The 21,205-nt window shown below is 41.1% G+C and overlaps 1 pseudogene; it reads right to left on the reverse strand.

Moving 5' to 3' along the window:
• LOC140516369 (uncharacterized) overlaps positions 1-14,280 on the reverse strand; it is a 119,716-nt pseudogene extending 105,436 nt beyond the window's left edge.
• Positions 14,281-21,205: the final 6,925 nt, after the last annotated feature.

A 21,205-nucleotide genomic window follows, 5' to 3' on the forward strand; every position in this document is an offset into this window, starting at 1 on the left:
CTCTTATTATGTGGAACGGAAATTTATGGCAGTGTTTTTCATGAATAATCGAAGTATTTGGCTGTGTAATTAGCTCAGTCCTTGTAATAAGCCGTTAGGCTTTATCAGTTGGTCAAAGCTTTGAAAAATAAACATTGAAAAATAAACAGATTTCCTGTCTTTTAGTGCCCAAGTTCGTGGGCTCATTTTCTTTCATCCGCACTGATGCAAAGGCTTCCCAATTCATCTCCCTGTTTTCAGGGCTTCCCCTCTTGTGGAGAGGCAGCTGGATGGTTCAGTGTAGTCTGGAGGACTTCAGTTCACATGATGTCTCAGAACCTTTTAGCTCTGTGACCCTAGCCACATCACTTGATAGCTGTCTGCCACAGTTTCCTTTTCTGTAAAGTGGGTCCACCTCCCAGGGTCATTGTGAAGGTAAAAATGAGCTAATATTTGTAAAGCACTTGGCAAGCCTCAAAGTGCTATCTAAATGCTGGCAGTTATTCTAGTGATGGTTATTGGTACTATAACCCTGTCTTCCACCCTGCTGCCAAAATGATATTCCCATAGCACTGTTCTGACCACAACAATCTCCTCCTCAAAGAGTCAGTGGCCCTCTATTTCCTATAGATCTGGGACTCTGCCTTTTTTGTGTCCTGAGCCCTTTGGCAATCTGGTGAAGCCTGCAGACTACTTCTTAGGATAATATTTGTAAATGTGTAGAATAAAATAATAAAATATACAGGATTGCAAAGGAAAACAATTATGGTAAAATGCAATTATCAGAATGTTAAAAAACAAGTTTCTCTGTGGTCAGATGCAGAATTCCTGCAATCTCTTTGGTATTTAAAGCTCTTTGCAGTCTACCTTTTCCAGACTGGCTCATGTTATTCCTCATCATGCATTGTACTGTCTCCTAAACTGCCCCGCTTGCCATTCCCTGACCACATCATTTTATTTCCCACCTCTCTGCCTTTGCACAGACTGTACCCTGTGGCTAGACTGCTCTCCCACCTCACCTCTATTTCTCAGAAACCCCAACTCCCTTCTAGATTCAGTCCAGGTGCCACTTGCCCCTTCTGACTTTTCCTCCTCTCCCCCAATGTAAGTGGTCTCTTTCCACCCCTTCCAAGAGGTCTTCCCTCACATTATGTATACTTTATTTTTACTTTTCTGTATATGGGTTGTATTCTTCCAATGAAATGGGACCTTCTTGGGGATAGAGGTTATTTTGCTTCAATCTGTGTATCCCCAAGCACTTAGTACAGTGCTCAAAACTTAGGAGCTGCCTAAAAGAAGTGTGTTGATTCAGTATGAGTGTTGGCCCTATCTGCATATGCCTCAAAGATTCAAAATAAAAATTCAGAGCTCTTTCTCCCTTTAGATTCACCCAGCACCACGTCTGCTACCCCAATGACACTGAGTGCAAAGGAAAATATGCCATTTATGCATGAAGATCATTAGGTAAGCCTCATCTGGGGTGACAAAAGACCTTTACAGAATTATTTTGCCAACCGCGGTGGAGGCTACCACTAGCAAGCAAAGCAATTTCATTCATGTTTGATGATACGATCTAATCAGTCTGTAAAGAAAGATAAGCACACCATCAAAGAAGTGGCTGAATCCAATTATGAGCCAAGGCCTGCTCATCTCCTCCCAGTATCAAAACTTGGCAAATAGATTGGAACAAGACTGTCAACCATCATGGCAAATGACATGCAACACTCAGAAAAATACCCAGGGTGGGAACTTCTCCTATCAGGTCAGATCATGATCCATCAGGGGCTTAGCAGATAAGTCTTAGGGAGTTTTAGTAGGTAGAAAGACCCTTGCCAAGGGTCACACAGCCAAGTAGCATCAGAGGCCAGGTCTCCATAACTCTAAGGCTACTGGACTCTATCCACTAAACCATGCTGCACCATAGTGAATAGAGAGTGGGCTGGCCTAAGAGTCAGGAGTCAGTCTTGCGTTCAAGGCGGGCCCCACTTTGACACATATTAGCTGTGTAGCCCTGGGCAAATCACTTTCACAAAGCTTTTAAGGCAGCACTCTATACCTGGAAGTTACAAATGAGCTACAAATATAGAGTAGAAGGAATTTTCAGAAGGGAATTATCGTTGTCAGCATCATCATCAATAGTAGCAGTAGTGGTGGTAATAGTGGTGGTAGTGGTGGTGGTGGTAGTAGTAGTAGTAGTAGTAGTAGTAGTAGTAGTAGTAGTAGTAGTAGTAGTAGTATCTTCATTTTTAGTAGTCATTGCCCTTTATTAGTAGTGATAACAATAATGATAATATTATAGCATAGTGCATAGAGTACTGGGTCTGCAGTCAGGAAGATTTGAGTTCAAATCCAACCTTAGTCACTTAATTGCTATCTGCCTTAGTTTCCTCAACTGTAAAATGGGAACTCCTAGGGTTGTTGTGAGGATCAAAGGAGATAATAATTGTAAAGTGCTTACAACAATACCAGGTGCATCATAAATGCCATATAAATGTTTGTTGTTAATTATAAAGAATTTCTACCCAGGGAATTCCCATCATGACAAAAATTCTAGATTCATCATCTTCTTTTCACTCCCTACACACACACACACACACACACACACACACACACACACACACACACACATACAATGTCCATATATACATATATGTACATATAAGCCTGCACCTGTGTTTCTCTTGGTGCAGACATCTCACAATGTAAAGTATCCCTCCACTGAAGCAGATCACCACCTCCTCAGTGACTTATAGTCTTCTGCAGTTGCTTTGGGCACTGAGAGGCTGTGTCTTGCCAAGGGTCATACAGCTGGTATGCATCAAAGGCAGAGCTTGAAACCAGGCCTTGTTGATTTCCAGACTGTCACCACCCTCCTCCCTGACTGTGTGCCCTGGGCACATCACTCCCTTTCCTAGAGCTTGCTTCCTTTGCTTGGGCTACAGATGATCCTTGTGTCTTGGAATTTGGGATCTCATGGTGTTCTCCCACAATCTCACATTGCTTCTCTATGAATTAGTGTGTCTACACTCTGCAGTGGCTTTTCAGTATTGAAACCTTATCTAGAGGGACTCCCCTACTTGCCTGCATGCTGATTCTTTCCAAGACTTTCTCTGAAAGAAAGCTTATTTCTAGTGCCATTCTTAGCCCCAGGCCCACCAATCATAGAACAACTTGTAACTTCGTTAGTTTCTCATTGATTTCCCCATTACTTGCCCTCTAAAGACTAGCCATCCATGGCATCTGAGGCCTTCTCTAAGATGTGTGTGATGTGGCCCTTCTAGTAAAAAAAAAAATACTTTGAATCAGCTCTCTTCCATTTCCAAAACAGAATCATAGCATTGTAAGTAGGAAATCTGACCGTAAGGAACTGGAAGATGATCAGCCAGAGCATTTGCCTACTCAGGTTCACTGAGGTATCATTTATCACCCAGCTTTGGTTTAAATGAAACTTTGCATTTCCACAGTGATATCTGTCAGCTGGAGGAGAAATGACAAAATTCTTCAATATAAGTCTTGTTCATTAGAACTGAGTTTTCTCTTTCCTTTAAAAAGGGATGGATATGCAATGATTAAATCATCATTATAAATGAGAGGATGGCTTGTCAGGTGGAAAATGGAGATTTGCAGACTTTGGTGAGCTACTTTCCAGCCTAAGGGAGCTGAAATGATTAACCAACTTTGCTTTACTGTGACCTTTATGGTTATCAAAACCCTGGAGCCCAACCACAAAGAAGTCTTACTACTTATTCTGTAGATAGAATTGTGGCCTAGTAGTAAATGTTTCTCTTTTACCCAGGAACCCCCGGAGGGTCTTCTCCCAGTTTGATTTTTTTTTTTTAAATTTTGATTAAAGGGGCCATTCTTTGAGTAGCTACTTAAAGAAGCCTATTCATTGAGTGAGTGTATCTCATTCAAAGTGAGAATGCTATAAGATGTCAGCCTGAAAAGGCCAGGGTCTCCCATTGCATCCTGGGCCATCTCCAGTCCTCCTGATGAACATCAGGCCACTGAACCCAGATGGCTCAGGAGAAGAAAGTGAGGTAGGTGACCTTGCACAGCCCTCCCTCACTCAGATCAAAGTGAACTGCAAGTTATGTCATCATCTTGATGTCATAGTCCTCTTTGAGAACAAAAGACAAACACACAAGTGTATAGAGTGCTGAAGTGGGTGAGGAAGACCTGGGTTTGAATATTGCCTCTGATACCCAACTAGCTATGTGACCCTGGGCTAGTTATTTAAATTCTCTGTGCCTCAGGCACATCCCTTAAATGTATGTAGTAGGTCAGAGAGAGTTTGCAGGCTGCTTCAGTTTGAATGCCCCCCCTTCCCCCAACTAAGGAGATCTTGGCTCCCTTATATATGTATGTCTTAGCTTGCTGACAGGTGCTCATTAATATCTACTCTTATCCAGTTATCCCCACTGTTTGACATTAATAATATAATCTGTTGCTGGGAGAATAAATACCCTAGGATAGAAATCTCTAGCTATATCTCTATAGCTGTATATGCAGTTCTCTAGCCATACCTATATATGTATGCCATGCACACACATAGGCTGTTGTTTCTGGGATTTTGTTTTTGAGTAAAGGAAATCTAGAGGTGACAGAGGTCAGAGGAGTAAATTTCTGAAGCACATTTTCTGTGCTATGCTCCTCTGATCCTCTAAGTCCGAGCAAAATACCTGGAATGTGGTAAATTGGGCTCTCACCAAGGGTTTCCTCCAGAAGTCGAATCTCTGTTTGAGTTATTGCTTATCATTAGACCTTGAAGGGATAACATCGGTGGCTGACCTCAATTTCTGCAGCCTCTTCTAAATATTACTACATTTTCCATTCACTTTAAGTGAGTTTGCCAGCTTGGAGCATTTCTTCCAAGTCTGTCAAAACCAGCCATTCATTTATGATGAAAGAGATTCTGGGGTCAGGACCCGAAAACTTATTCTCTTTTTTTCTTTTCTATAAGAAGAGTTGAATAAAGGAAGCTTGCTTGATTTAACTCTTTTCACTTCATTCTCTGCTTTGCATTTAGCACTGAAATGAAGCTATCCAGAGATTAGCTATATACTATGGGTGACAAACTACTCTCCTATATAAAGTTGCCAAAAGAAGACTTGCAAACTATTAACAAGCACAGGGAAATATTCTCCAAAATAAGCAACAAGAGAAATACATATTTAACAACTTCCTAGTTTTCACTTCATACCCAACAAAAGTGGCAAAGATGGCAAATAACAAAAATAGTTTTGTTTGTACCATGGGAGAGAAGGTACTCTCTCATATAAACAGAGTTCTCAGAAAAAAACCCAACAACCTTGAAAACTTTTGACAAACATATGAAAATGTGCTTCAAATCAGTAATAATAAGGCATGCATATTTTAAAGAAAATTGAGGTTTTATGTTTTACGCCACACAAATTGGCAAACATGACAAAGTGTATCGCTGAATCTGTGTCAGTGGGGCTGTGGAAAGATGGGCACACTGATGCATTTTTGTTGATGTTTCCAACTGCACTACACATTATGAAAAAAAATTGTAATTATGTGAGAAAGATCATTAAGCTGTTTATGTCTTTTAACTCAAAGATTCTACTGTATATACATACATCAAAGAGAGAAAGAAAAGGCCAATGCACACCAAAATACTCATAGTGACACTTTTTGTGGTAGCAAAAAAATGGAAACGAAGTGGATGCCTATTTGGGAAATCGTTGAAGAACATATGTGCATTAATAGAATGAAATATTATTGTGCTGTAAGAAACGATGAATATGATGAATTTCCAGAAATACAGAAATGCTTATATGAACTGTAGGAAGTAATGAAGGAGAATATAGAAAGACTGCTGGACTCGGGGGTCAGAGGACTTAGGTTTCAGTCATTTAGATTCTGTTACTTATTACCTGTGTGATTTTATTGAGTTGACCACACCTCTTTGGGCCTGATTTTCCTCATCTCAAAAAAGAGTGTGTATGTGGGGTAGGGGAGGGGGTGGTGGATCTTTCAGGATCTTTCAGGATCCTTCTAGTGCCGATGTATAAAGTTAGAAAGAGTAGGGTAACAAAATACACAATGACAGCATTAATATAACAGGAAGTCCATCAGTGTATAATTGTCATGACCAGTTTTGGTCCCAGAGAAACAATAAAGTGATGAGGTAATACCAACCTTCTTCTGTTGGAAAGATTAGAGAATGTAGCCAGTGAATAATGTTGTCTATGCTAATGCTATATTGGATGGCTTTGCAAAGTTGTTCTTTGCTGCAAGGGAGGGGTCTCAGTATTTGTGTGTATGGGAAGAAAATTATGATTATATGAAAAAGACATCATTTTTTTAAAGGTAAATCATAGGATAAGGAGACAGTAATTCAAAAAGAGATGAGGACACTCTGCTGTCAGTGGACATTCAGTCTTCAGGGCCTTCTCCGCCACATGTCTAGAGTAAGGGCAGGCCAGACCCTAAATAACAGGTTCTGTGGGATCATATAGGCAGCTAGATGGTGGGTGGATAAAGCACTCATCCTGGAGTCAGGAAGATCTAAGTTCAAATCCAGCCTCAGACCTTTCTTAGCTGTGTGAGCCAGGCAAGTTACTTAACCCCTATTTGCCTCAGTTCCTTATCTGTGAAATGGAGACACACTAGAGAGGGAAATGGCAAATCACTCCAGTATCTTTGCCAAGAAAATCCCATGAACAAAATCCACAGGGTCACATAGAGTTGGACACAACTGAACCACTGAACAACAACATTGGATCATGTATCGACAGTTGGGAGGGAGCGTAGAGCTCATTCGGACCTAACTCCTGATTTCACAGATGATAAAATTAATACCCAGAGAAGTGAACAGACTTGCCCACGGTCCCACAGGAACATCCTTGGAGGAATTAAATTAGTATGTCTTTTCCCTTGTTTTATTTCATCCTCAGCTGCATAATTGTGATAGCACATCTCTTTTCTCAACCTTTTTCATTTTCTGTTGATGGTTTTGGTCATTCAATTGAATTTTCCACTTACCGCTTTTCTTTCATTCTAAGTAAATTTCTCTAGTCTTATAACTCACTGGCTCTAATGGGCACAATTCCCTCTGATGTGTAGGACCAGTTCTATGCAAGCATAGCCAAGAATTAGGAGAAATTATCTTGGACTCAGTGCCAACTACCTTGGCACAGACACAGTATGATAACTTATGTTCAGTGACCTTGGCAATGGCCAGAGAAATACACTTGACTAGTGTGTAAATGACTTTTGTCAAACTCCCTCTCAACGTGCATGTGCAACGTTCCTCTCTAAGGAAAGTGTCTCATGGAGCCGGCAGGATCGAATGTAGGAGTCCCGCTGGTTGTCTGATTTCTCCTCCTCGGTTTGTACCCTGGCAGGAGCCAGAAAAATGCTACTGACATTCAGTTTCTGCCAGTCTTATCCATGGAGGCAGCCAGTGATTATTCTTTGTATTGGAGATGCTGTAGTTCTTTTCCTTAGGAAGGCTATCAGGTACTGTTAGCATCTGTTCAAACTCTAGCATGGCTTTGTTGAGCAGATTAGTCTTATCAGAGAACAGGTGGTGGAGAAGCTGTATGGGCTGGTGCTTCCTGATGAGGGCAGACCCACATGCTGTCAAGTTGCTAAGATACTCTCAGATATCCCATGACACCTTGGAGCCCCCACAAATATATAGTTAAATTTCAAATATACATCTCTTGCTTCTCTGTTTTGGTCATTATGATTGAATTCCAAGGAAATAGTCCCATCCGACTGTCATGTTGAGGTTGGGGAGCCAGCGTTCTTTCAGCAATGAAGGAATTATGTTTTGTTGAAAAATAAAGAAAACTATGTATTATTAGAAAATAGAGACAACCTTATCTCTAAGAACATACCTTCTATTAAAAGAGGCAGATGGGGAAAAAAGATTCTTCTGTGTTCTGTCTTATCTTTTCAAACTTAAAAATAGATATTGTTCAGAAAAGTTTAAGGGTGAATTCATGGAAGGGAAATGCTGGGATGACAGGTTGTCATCCCTGCACCTCCATGCTTTCTTTTGAGCCTTTGCACTGATTGGCAAGCTCCCTGCCTTGTCCACTGAGGATCCCTTCATGAATCCAGGGCTTATATCTGGGCCAAGCCTTCCAATGGGCCTTCCTGGAGAAAGAGAGCATAAGATGGTGGGAGACTTTACCCAGCCCTCGGGAGATTCTCATACATGCACATGTAAACATCAAAGCCAGTCATTTTTGTTGTCAAAGATAGATATCGCCTTCCTGGAAATTCCTTTTACCAACCTCTCCCTTGAAAACATCAGGTTTTGCTCCCCGCAGGCAGAGGCCCATACTCTGGATACTCTCTCCTCCCAAATCTGATTTTGCTTTCAGGACCTTGAGTGCCAAGATCTATGCCAACAGATCTAAGAAATGAATTCACGTGAATGTACTAGTAGATGATAATAGTGGGAATTCCAAACCAAAGAAATAATTACAGAGGAGGGCAGGGCGTCCTTAAACTTCCTTGGGCTCTCACCCCCCCACCCCCAGCTCCCGAACCCAGTAACATTGAATGCTTGGTTTTATTGTTTTTAGTTGTGTCCAGTTCTTTGTGACCCCATTTTGGACTTTTCAGGAAGACACACTAGAGCGTTTTGCCATTTCCTTCTCTAGCTCATTTTAATTGTCTTATCCAGAGTCACACAGCTAGTAAGTGTCTGAGGCCAGATTTGAATTCAGGAAGATGAGTCTTCATGGCACCGAGCCCAGTGCTCTGTGCCCTCTAATGCTAAGCTAATGCTTAGCAGTGAAGAGCTATTTTCCTCAAGCAATATTCTAAGTGAAACAGGGCTCTATCCCATTGGACTCACCAGAGTTTTGAAAAGGTCTAAGGTGGGGGTAGTGGGTTAATGACAGGCCAAGGTTACAGAGGGTGCAAAGTAAATGGACAGCTGAACTGGGCCACCTCTAGGATGGGCTGGGACTGAGCTAAATGGGGATAATAGAGCAGGGTGCACACACATGTGTATTTGTGGAGGGGGGGTGGATTAGGGGTGGAGTTATTTAGGCAGCTGGCAATTCTGTATCACAGAGATTAGGAGATTGTGGGCATAAAGTGTCCAGCCCACAGGCCTGAATTGAGTCCAATGCATCTAATTACAGTTTATGTAGAATTGAGAACCTGGGGAGGTCAAGTATTCATGAACCACCTGCTTCATTTACCTGTTAACATCTGGGAAAAAAAAGGTGTTTTCTCTCCACTTGTAGAAGGGTAAGTAGCACCTGCCTCCCTCTTACTTTCTCCTCTTGTGTGCACCAGCTGCCTCTAGAAATTAGGAGCAGATAAGGCCAATTATTGCTTAGAAAAATGGTGAGGGGTGAAGAGGTGTGGTGTGGCAGCTCCAGGCCTGCTTTCCCTTTTCCCCCAGAACAAGCCTGGAGAGGAAATGAGCCACAAGGGCAAATGCAAGAAAATTATAGGGACATGTCAATGATTTTTGTCCATGGCTCTCCTGGATTAAATGGAGAAGAGGGACAGTTCAAAGGAAACTATTAACCTGAAGTCCCTGGGAGGTTTGAGGGAGGCTGGGTTCGTTTTAACTACTTGAATAAACAGCAACCAGCTTGCAGAAATAATACATTTAAAAAGGAAGTCGAAAGAACTGATTTTTGAGCTTCATTTGGGTTTAAATGGAGGCTTTCACTAAAGACCTGATATGATAAAAAGTATCATACTCTGAGAACCCTTCTTGCAAAGAGGGTCCATGGAGAATCCAGTCAGTCCCTGGAGTAATATAAGAGAAAGTGACCTAGGAAAATGCCTGAGGGGAAGGGGAACTACGGAGGCAGCACATGCCTATGTATTGCCAGTATAAACACCCATGGGTTAGCCACTGCCCTCTCCTTGAAGACCAGAATTGGTTTGGGTTTTTGCTTTGGTTTTTTTTTTTATCTTTGCATTCCTAGCCCTTAGCACAGTGCCTTGAAAATCACAGGTGTTTAATAAATTCTTATTGTGTTGTGTCAAATAATAGGATAGGATGTAAGTTTCTTCAGAGCAGAGTCTATGTGGTTTTTGTCTCAGTATCTCCCTTATCTAGGAGAGTGTCTGGTGCATCAATATCGAACTGGAAAGGAGCTCAAGGTCAGTCCAAGCCAATCTCCCCCTTTTACTTCCTAGCAGGCTCCTGAAAAAGGAAAACCAAACCACGGAGCAGCAGGATGGGGGAGGACAGAGAGAGAAAGAGCAGAGAGCGCTCACAAGCTGCTAGATGTGGATAACTTCCCTGTAGCTTCAGCCTTTAAACTGGACCCTGTAGAAAGTGGAGGTGCTGAGGAAAGTGCTGTGCCTGCCTGCCTGTTATTAACCTGAAGCCAATCAGAGGCTGTTCTGTTAGCTGATGATAACACCGGGTATGAAGTGGAGACGGATGGACTAGGCCAGAAAGGCTGCTCACTGCTCACAGTGCCAAGTCTTGGCACCCAACCTACAGCTCTGCTCCCTGCCTGTTGGCCACAGGGACTTGGTGACAAGCTTGCTGGCACCATTCTCTGTCAGGGGAAATTTCCCTGAACAAGTCTCTCCAGAGGTGTGGCTACCAGGCCCTCCCTGTACGAGGTGCTTGCTCCTCACAGGCCCTCTCTTTGCATTTGGTTATTTTCTCTTCTGACCACAAGATAAAATGAGAACCCAGAGGCTTCATCCAAGGCTGTCAGCATGTTGTCAAGATTCTAACACTGGTGACAGAAAGAGTACTTGCATTCAGGGCTTGTTACATACTCATGGTTTCTGTTTTCACTTTGAGCAAGCTTGGAATGCAAGTATCCTTAGTGTCACCAAGTAACCAGATCCATTCTTATTCTGGTTTGGTTTCCAACTAACCTAACTACCAGTCAATTCAACATGGACATCTTGGTATTCTATTGGATCCATGATTAGATTCAACAATCCTGTCAAACTGTTGTTTTTATATCGCGCCTCCCTTTCACAAACAAAATTCTAGAAAAAGCCATCTACACCTACTGTCTCTACTTCCTCACCTTCTAATCATTTCTTAGTCTCTTCGAATCTGGTTTGTCTCCACCAGTCAGCAGAAAGTGTTCTCTCCTAGGTTATAAGTGATTTCTTAATTGTACTATTTAACTTTTCCCCAGTTACATGTAAAAACAATTTTTAGCATTTGTCTTTAAGACTCCAAGTTCTAAATTCTCTCCCTTCCTACCCCCTCCCGTTGAGAAGGCAAGCAGTTCAATGTAGGTTATACATGTGTAGTCATGCATAACATTTCTATAAGAGCCATGTTGTAAAAGAAAAAGCATACCAAAAAAACCCCTCAAGAGACGTAAAGAAAAGTTTAAAAAAATTGTGCTTCAGTCTGTATTCAGACACCATCAGTTCTCTTTCTGGGGATGGATAGCATTTGTCATAGATCCTTCAGAGTTGTCTTAAATCTTTGTATTGCTGAGAATAACTGAATCATTCACAGCTGATCATCTCACAGTATTGCTGTTACTTTGTACACAGTACACTTCACTTTGAATCAGCTCACATAAGTCTTTCCAGGTTTTTCTGAGAGCATCTTGCTCATCATTCTTGTAACATAACAGTATTCCATCATAATCACAAGCCACAATTTGTTCAGCTGTTCCCCAATTGATGGGCATACCCTTAATTTCCAATTCTTTGCCCTCAGAAAAGAGCTGCTATAAATATTTTTGTACATATAGATCCTTTTCCTTTTTTTTATTTCTTTTTGAGATGCAGACCTAGTGGTGGTATTGCTAAGTCAAAGGCTTTGCATGGTATAGGTTTAAATTGCTCTAATGAGTGGTTGAATCAGTTCAAATGATTAGTTAATCTCATTTTCCCCATATCCCTTCCAGCACTTGTAATTTTCTTCAACAACAACTTTTCCCCTTCTCTTATATTAGCCAATCTAATGAAGTATTACCTTAAAATTGTTTTAATTTGCACTTCTCCAATCAATAGTGAGATCATTTTTTTTCATCTGGCTATAGATAGCTTTGGTTACTTCTGAAAACTGTTCATATCTTTTGATCATTTACCAATTGAGGAATAGCTCTTATTTTTATAAATTTGACTCAGTTCTATACATGTTTGAGAAATGAGGACTTTATCACAGAAACTCACTTCAAAAAATTTTTTTCACAGTTACTATTGCTAACTGTATTTCCCTCCTTTCTGTCCCCTCATTTATTCTATTTTTTTCTCTCTCCTTTCACCCTGTTGGTTCTCAAAAATGTTTTGTTTCTGATTACCCCCCTCCTCTAATCTGCCCTCCATTCTATCACCTCCCCTTCTCTTATCCTCTTCCCTTCTTTCTTTCCTGTAGGGTAAGATAGATTTCTATACCCAATTAAGAGTGTTTGTTATTCACTCTTTGAGATAATACTGATGAGAATAAGGTTCACTCACTCCCTCTCCACTCCCCCTCTTCTCCTCCACTGTAAAATCTTTTTCTTGCCTCTTTTGTGTGAGGTAATGTACCCCATTCTACCTCTCCCAGCACCTTCCTCTCTAACCCCTTAATTTTATTTTTTCTAGATACCATACCTTCAATTCAACTCCCACCTGTGTCCTCTGTCTATATGTATGCCTTTTAACTACCCTAATAATTAGAAAGGTCTTATGAGTTATAAATATCATCTTCTCATGTAAGAATGTAAACAGTTTAAGTTTATTAAGTCCTTTATGATTTCTCTTTCCTGTTTACCTTTTTATGCTTCTCTAGAGTCTTGTATTTGAAAGTCAAATTTTCTATTCAGCTCTGGTCTTTTCATCAAGAGTGCTTGAAAGTCTTCTGTTTCATTGAATGTCTATTTTTCCCCCTGAAGGATTATACTCAGTTTTTCTGGGTAGGTGATTCTTGCTTGTAATCCTAGCTCCTTTGTCCTCTGGGATGTCATATTCCAAGTCCACCAATCCTTTAATGTAGAAGCTGCTAAATCTTGTGTTATCCTGACTGTGGCTTGAAGTATTTTCTCCTTGGCACAGGAGCTTTGGGATTTGGCTATAATATTCCTAGGGGTTTTCATTTTGGGGTCTCTTTCAGGAGGTGATTGGTGACTTCTTTCCTTTTCCTCTTTCTTTTTCTATTTTACTCTCTATTTTACTCTAGAATATCAGGAAAAATGTCCTTGATAATTTCTTGAAAGATGATATCTACCCTCTTTTTAAAAAAAATGACGACTTTCAGTTAATCTAATAATTTATAAATTATCCCTCTTGGATCTATTTTCCAGGTAAGTTGTTTTTTCCAGTTAGATATTTCATATCATCTTTTATTTTTTTCATTATTTTTGTTTTGGTTTCTTGTTTCTTGTTTTTTATAAAGCCATTACCTTCCATTTGCTCATTCTAATTTTTAAGGAATTATTTTCTTCAGTGAGCTTTTGTACCTCCTTTTTCATTTGACCAATTCTTCTCCTCACTAACTTTTTGGACCTCTTTTGCCGTTTGACCTAGTCTCTTTTTTAAGGTGTTATGTTCTTCAGATGTTTTGTGTGTCTCCTTTACCAAGCTGTTGGCTCATTTTTCTTGATTTTCTTGCCTCACTCTTATTTCTCTTCCCAATTTTTCCTCTATCTCTCTTACTTGATTTTCAAAATTCTTTTTGACTTTTTCCATGGCCTGAGGTCAAAGTATATTTTTCTTGGAGCCTTTGGATATCAGAGTTTTGACTTTGTTATCTTCTTCTGTGTGTGTGTTTTGATCTTCCATGTCATCTTACTGTGACATGGAACTTACATGAAGCTTACTAGGGTCACAATTTTTTTTCTGTTGTTTACTCATTTTTGCAGTCTATTACTTCACTTTTAATTGTTTGTTCAAACAGGGCTCTGTTTCCAGGGTCAAGGGTAAACTGTCCCAGACTTCAGGCATTTTGTGTAGCTCTTCTCAGATATGCTTTTAGGGCCCTGTAAGTTTTCAGTTCTTCCAAGGTGATATGCTCTAAGGAGAGGTGTTTCCTATTCTCCTGGCCTCCGCTCTAATCTGTGAGTGACCACAAGCAACCTTTTTGCCCTGGAACTGTGAAGAAGGTCCCCATTCCACTGTGGCTGCAAGATGTGATGTGCAAGTGCTCCTCCTCACCCTGGAATTGCTACCCAGGACTGTTTCCTAGATCCAAGTATTGGCAAAGCAACAGTGTCCTGCTCCAGTGCTAGGAAAAAGACCTCTGTAATTACCTTCTGACCAGTTCTTTGACCTCCTTACCATCTTTGGGATGAGTGCTCCAGAAGTAGCCACTACCACTGCTGATTCAGTGGCTTCCAAGGCAGGCTCCTGGTTTGCTGGGGCTAGGCCCATGCTGGCATGGCCTATGCTGGACTATGTTCCACTTTCACTGAGGTGCAATAGACCTTTCCTGCAGACCTAAGTTGTCTTGGCCGGGAAAATTGTTTTACTCCATTTTTTGTGGGCTCTGCTGCTCTAGAATTTATTTAGAGTCATTATTTAAAGGTATTTGGAGGGTTTTGGGGAAGAGCTCAGGTGAGTCCGTACATTTCCTCCTCCATCTTGGCTCCACCTCTCAAGTGACTTCTTAATTGTCAAATCCAGTTGTCTTTTCTCACTTGTCATCATGACTTCCTGACCTCCTTGTGCCATTGGATTTTGTGAACCATCCTCTTTAACTGGATACTCTTTTCTCTCTCAAGTCTCCTGCTTCTCCTCCTATCCTTTCATCTCTGTCTCCCTTGCTGGTTCCATATCCATGCCCTGCCCTTGAACTGTGGGTGCACCCCCAAAGCTGTCCTCTGCTTGCTTCTCTTCTTACTCTACATTCATTCTCTTGGGGGCTGCAACAGTTTCCTTGTGTTCAACTGCCACCTCTCTGCGTATAGCTCCCATATCAATATCTCTTGAAGTCTGGTCTTATATATTCAGCTGCCTGCCAGACATGTTGATCTATGTGTTCTATTGACTAATAACTCAACATATCCAAAGTGGGACTTCTTCTCTTTCCCCACAGTACTTTCTCTTTGAATCCTGCATCCAAATATAATGGAATCCAGCATAGCAAGTTGAATATTCCTAGAGATGACAGTTTTACAGGAGAAAATGTCTTGGCTGGAAGGAGAACCTTCCCTCCAGGGGAAACAATCCCTATTTATGCTTATTGCTCTCCATCATCTGTGCCGAGAGCATTGCTCTTATTAAGCTGGGAGTTGGAGATGCGGGTGGGGAAGAAGAGGGAGAGACAGAGAAGCATAGCTAGCATATTTTTCCTACTTTCTAGAGAGCTTCCAAGTTTGACTATGCCAAACAATAAGTTAGAGAATGAGGCTGTGTAGGAAAATGTCTGTTTGAGGATGCGTGCCAATAAATAGATCTCTTCATGTCAACTCTGTCCTGGATGTCATGAGGAGTGCATGGGTGTGTGAGTAGAAAAGGTGAACCTAACTGAATGAACATTTCAAAATGGGTTCCCCATGCTGTTTAAGGCCAAAGCATTGAAGAGAAGGAGTAGGGAGGGGCATTTCATACCTGGGCATACTGAGCCTACTCTTGGCTGAGTTGGTTGGGTTTAAATGCATCATTCTGGGTGCCAGCTGCTGAGACAGGCTGTGCTCCCAACCTGGTAGCTAGCTTCTGTCATCTAGTAGATTATGTTTTAGGAAATGTACACAGTTGTCCACTGTGAGGAGATGGCTTACTGAACTTTTACCAGTTGGGAATGTGTCTTTTCTCTTTGACGTGCATGCAGCCAAAGTTAATGCCACAGCTAAAACATGGAAAAACAATAAATCAGAAAGAAAAGGGATGATAAAAATCATTAACTGTTTAAAAATGATTTACCAGCACCCAACCCTGAGCATGTCTCTAATTTCCTAATTTAATTTCTGTAAAATACTGGAGCTTCTAAGAACTCTAGACTTTTTCTATAACACTATTAAAATATTTGTATTTTTGCAAATAATCAATATTTTCCAGTGGTTTCTATTTTCTCTTGAACAGAGGAAACCAAGGTCTCCTTGGTAGTGAAAAGCACTGGACACTTTCAAATATGTCACATTATTCATAAAACCATGATGTAGATAATTAATTTTTCTCCTGAATGCATATACCTCATACAATAGTATTCACACATCCCTTGTTCTCTTTACTTCACTGAGGCATCTCTAAATAGCAAAGCTATTCTTTTCTTAACTGTTTTCTCTTTCTTGCCTTCAAAGAAAAGTGTGTGTGTGTGTGTGTGTGTGTGTGTGTGTGTGTGTGTGTGTGTGTGTGAGAGAGAGAGAGAGAGAGAGAGAGCACATGAGTATGTGTTTAAATCTTTCTGGCAACATAATAATGGTGCTCAAACATGAAAAATTGAACCTAGTGTGAGATGACAGCATTTCTTGAGCTTCCTCTATGAGCACTGCATGGCCCAAGGCTTTTTAGAGGGCTTACTCTAAGATAATAGTAAGATAACAAGATGGTGGACCCCTAAGCATTCTAATCTCCATGAATTTCCATATGCTTTTATATATATGACTTATACAACACCATTTCCCATGCCACCCACCCTTCCCACATTCCCACCCTCTGGTATGCTGCAACAGAAAGAAATGGGTGAGATGAATCCACATCTTGACTTTACAAGTCTCTAGGTAGGTGGCCTGTAAAATAAGGGGCGTGGCCAAGATAATGCTTAGAAGGAGAGGAGAATAGTGTTAGAATCACCTCTTTTCTCTTTCACTTTGTTAGCCCAAGATACAATCCAAGCGAGAAGGGACCCCAGGAGACTGTCTCATTCAGCCCCCTTATATTACAGATGAGGAAACTGAGGCCTATTACCAGACAAGTCAAGCCACTGCCACCATCTCCCCTCAGGCCCCCAATGGAGACGTTTAAGGCCTGTAAACCAAAGAACTTTAGTAATATCCATGCCTTTCAGACTACCAGCCCTGCTTCCATCTGAGCCCCCAAAGCCATTATTGGTGGGGGCCCTATGGAGATAGGTCCTCATATCCTTGCCACTATTACCAGTCAAAAATCCCCTGGAATAGCCCTCACCTCTTATTATTAAAACCATCATCCAGGGCAATTGTCCTCTATCAGCTGCTTCTGCAAGTTCTGCAACTTCTTCTTCCTCTTATTGACAGTGAAAGCTCCTGAAAACCTGGAAGAGAAAGTTCTCACCTCCAGAGCCTTTGGTGTTGCCAAGTGACTCAACATCTGGCATAGAATTTTTTCAGTGGAAACACAACCAGAGAAAAGACATTACTGTATGTTCTGCTGCTGTACCCTGAGGGCCATGGGGCCTTGCAATCTCACATTCAGCTGGACTCCTCTTCTGTGCATGATCTCCCTCCATCACAATAGGAGCTTCTTGAAAGCAAGGACTGTCTTGCTTTTCCATGTGTATTTCTAGCCTTTAGGACAGTGCTTTGTACACAGTAAATACTTGATAAATGTTTTTTCATTCATCCATTCACTTCCCCACACAATGTACACTTCTTGCAATTAGGGATTGTTTTATTCCTTGTATTTTTTAGAGAAGTCCTAGCATAATCCACTGGCACTCACTTCATAAAGATTTGGCGAATCATTCATAGATTGCCCAAGGTCAATACAGAAGTTATCTCTGGAGCCAGGATTCAAACCCAAGTCTCCTGATATCCAGTGTAAAATACTGCCTCTCCCAAGCCTAATACTGAAAGTCCCCTCAGCGTCTAATATATTCTACTTCTGTGTGTTGCAAATAAAAATAAATTCAAATGAATTCACTCTTAAAGGATGGCACAGGAGCCATTGTGATGATCTGGGACACCTATGGGATACCTGGGGGAAGGGCACTAGTCCCACCTCCCTGTGCTGTCCCCTCTGCCTCACTCTGCTGCTTCAGCTCCTGGGAAGCCCTTGGAGTCTGAGAAGGAGGGCTGGAGAGACGAGCTAAGAGACCAGTAGGGCATCCCTTGATGGCACTCCCTATCCAATTGAAATGATTTCACAGACAGTATTGCAGTAGCCCATGCCACATTTGAGATGAGATGTGCTGGAAGGATGGTGTATTTCACACATGCAGAGAATTCTGGTGCAGGGCCTTGTCAAAATCTCCTGCAGCTCTGCTCTCTTTTCCTTCAACCATTTCTGGGAGACGAAATTTTAAACCTTTCCCGGGAATTTATTCTCAAGCAGAATAGCAGATGTTTCCAGGTATATGACAATGTCTACTACAACTCATATCACAGGACATAATTTATGTAGTCACTCTGGAGAGGTTTTTAAAACAGGAAGGATTAATAATTATTAATAGTCCCTGCGTAGAAGAGGAAAATCTCAAACTGTGATAATTTTTAAATTTATTAACCTCCTGTTAATAATAGCCATTTCATTACTGTAAATGAAGCTTAATCTAAATATTAGGGCTGAGTCTACACATGCAAAATGAAATGAAGAACTAAGGCAATTATCCATACAATGCTGGGGAGAAAGGGCACTTTTGCCTCCATTATTAGAATATTTTGAGAGATGGTATTTTTTTCTAGCTTAATTGCTTGCACGGTAATACTGGGGATGCCAAGGCAGAATTACAAGGAGCTGTGCAAATCCACACCTGCTATTGGAACACCTGTCTCCAGCGCAGCCCTGTCTCAGACAGGAGAACACAGGATTGGAATGACATCTATTCTCCATGTTACCTTGCAAGTACAAGATGTGGCCAGAGAAAGGCAGCTAAGATAGCAACGGGCCTCCAGATCGTACCATGAGGAGGATCAGACTGAATGACAGTCAGAAGTAGAGTTTGGAGAAGATCTGAGTAAGGGAAGAGAATTGCTCCAAATGATAACTATCTTCAAAGATTTGGGAGACATGCTTTGCTTGGTCCCAGAGGGCAAAACTAGGAATAAGGGAGAGAGACATTGCCAAGAAGCAAATTTAGGCTTGAAGTTGGTGTTGGATGGGGTGAGGGGGTAGGACTTCCTGGCCAATACAGAAGCTCCAAGGTGGGATGGGATGATGGGATGAGATGGCAGATCCCCATGAGTGACCGTCTCTGAGCAGAGATGTTAGGGCAAAGCAGGGTAAAGAGTGGGAGAGGTAGTTCTTTGGTCTCTGAGCCTCCTTCTGTTTCTGAGATTCTGAACTCACACACGTACACACACAAACACATACACACATGTATTCTCACCTCCTAAAATGACCTCTTCCTTCTCTCTTCCTCTATCCATATAGTAACCATCATTCACAACCCAGTGTGAAGCCTCTGTTGCTCACCAAGCTAAAGCAACCTCTTTCTCAGACGTTCCTTTTTTAACTCTCACTGCCTGTATCTAGCATACCAAGTAGCTCAGTGTTCAATAAATGTTTTCTGAATTAATGCACCATTCATTAGGCAATTAATCATACACTGCCTTATGACATCTCTTCCTTCTGTTGTTGCCATAAAATATTCTATAAATCTTGTATTGCTTTTTAACTTTTCACATGCATATGTCTTGTTTTCCCTTTAAAAAACCCATAAGTTTATTAAGGGCAGAGACTCTGGGTTATATTTCTTCATTTCTCTCACAGCACTTACCCAGAGCCTTTTTATGTACTAAAAACTCAACAAACAGGTATTTAGTTAGAATTCAGATTCGTTCTGAAGTGTGAATAGGTATCCACCTATTTCGGATTTTGAGATGTAAGAAGAGCATAAGAAGATCAAGTCTGTGATCTGAGGTTTGTGTCACAGTGACACAAAGAAGAAGGTTGTGAACCTTCCTCTCCTTATTTATGATTTTGTGAAGGGCTTTCCCTGGCTCCTACTCTTGTGTTGCTGCTGTCCCAATATGTTCATTCCTCAAATGTATCAGGGGATCTTTTTGATTACCTTGATGGCAACAAAGTCATGGTCTGTGCCCAGACATCATTTGGGTTCCCTTCTTTCTGTGTAAATCAAGTGTACCCCTCCTCAGGGTTGTGGGCTGCTGTTGGCTTTCTGCTGAAAGTGAATTGTGAGTGGCAAGCGCAGGGTCATACTGATTCAGTGTCTCATGTACTTAGTAAGTGGCCTCCATATTTAGTGAATCAGTTAGCACTCTCCGTAGTCTGGGCTTTTAAAGCTAGAGAAATCTTTGCATTTCAAAATGAGGGACAGATTTTGTTTTGTTTTGTTTTCTATATGACATCCTGTTGTAGAATGGGTATCACACTGGTTCGTTGATAGAGTTCCCATTTACGTATTTCAAGAAAAACACTAAAATATTCACCTATTCTCATATTACTGGACCCTACACTGGTGATAATATAACATAATGAATAGGGTGTTGGACAAAGTTAGAAAAGTCTGAGTTCTGATCTGACATTAGACATTTACTGTCTCCGTGACCTTGATAAAGTTATTTAACATCTATGAGCCTAGACAATTTTTTTTATAGTGGAAAACGGAAATGATGATACTTGAAGGGAGAGAGGCAGAACAATATTTTGTATGGAGAGTCTTCCCTGTTCCCAGATGATCTGGATTCAAGTCCTAATTCTGATATGTCCTTCCTTCTTTCCTTCCTTCCTTCCTCTTTCACTTCCCTCTTCTCTTCCTTCCTTCCTTTCTGCCTCTTTTATAAGCACATCATGGACAATGAAGTTAGGGTCCAAGTGTGGTTTTTCCTTCTCCTTGGAAAACCAGTTGGAGAAGACAGTTTGTTATATTAGATTGCTTATATTTTCATTCTTGAATACCATTGGGTAACTTTGGATGTCTTGTTGAACTTTCTTAGCCTAGTTTCATCCTCTATTGCTTCTTGTTGCTTTGTGAGATTCTGTTGTTCATAATTGTCCACCATCCTTCTTTGTACCTATTATAAATGAGTTTATATTCCAACCTAGTGTTGCCTCTCTCCCACATCTTTCTCTGTTAGGCAAGTGAGTCAGATGTTTGGTTACTAAGGTCCTTTCTGGACTCTTTTATTCTTTCCCCTTGTGGCAATTAATTAAACTTGTGAATACAATTATTTTATTGGTGTTGATGCCATTTTCCTAGCTTTCATTTTCAGTCAACATGGTGGAGCTTTCAAAAGCAAAGTGAAGATCAGCTCCTGTCCTCAGGGAACTTAGTATCTCCAGGAGGTATTGAACTAGTGAAGAGTGAAGTATCTATGTAAAGAAGAGAATGCTGAAAATTAGTTATCCTGAAAAGGTTCCTGGAGGAGATGGCCAATGGGATGAGTCTTGAAAAATACTCAGGAGTGTCAGAGGCAGTAGTGTGGAGGAAATGCAGCTCAGGCATTTGGCAAGGGAGCAGAGGGTGGAAGATGGGATC

The sequence above is a fragment of the Notamacropus eugenii genome, chromosome X, assembly GCF_028372415.1.
Source record: "Notamacropus eugenii isolate mMacEug1 chromosome X, mMacEug1.pri_v2, whole genome shotgun sequence".
Lineage (NCBI taxonomy): Eukaryota > Metazoa > Chordata > Mammalia > Diprotodontia > Macropodidae > Notamacropus > Notamacropus eugenii.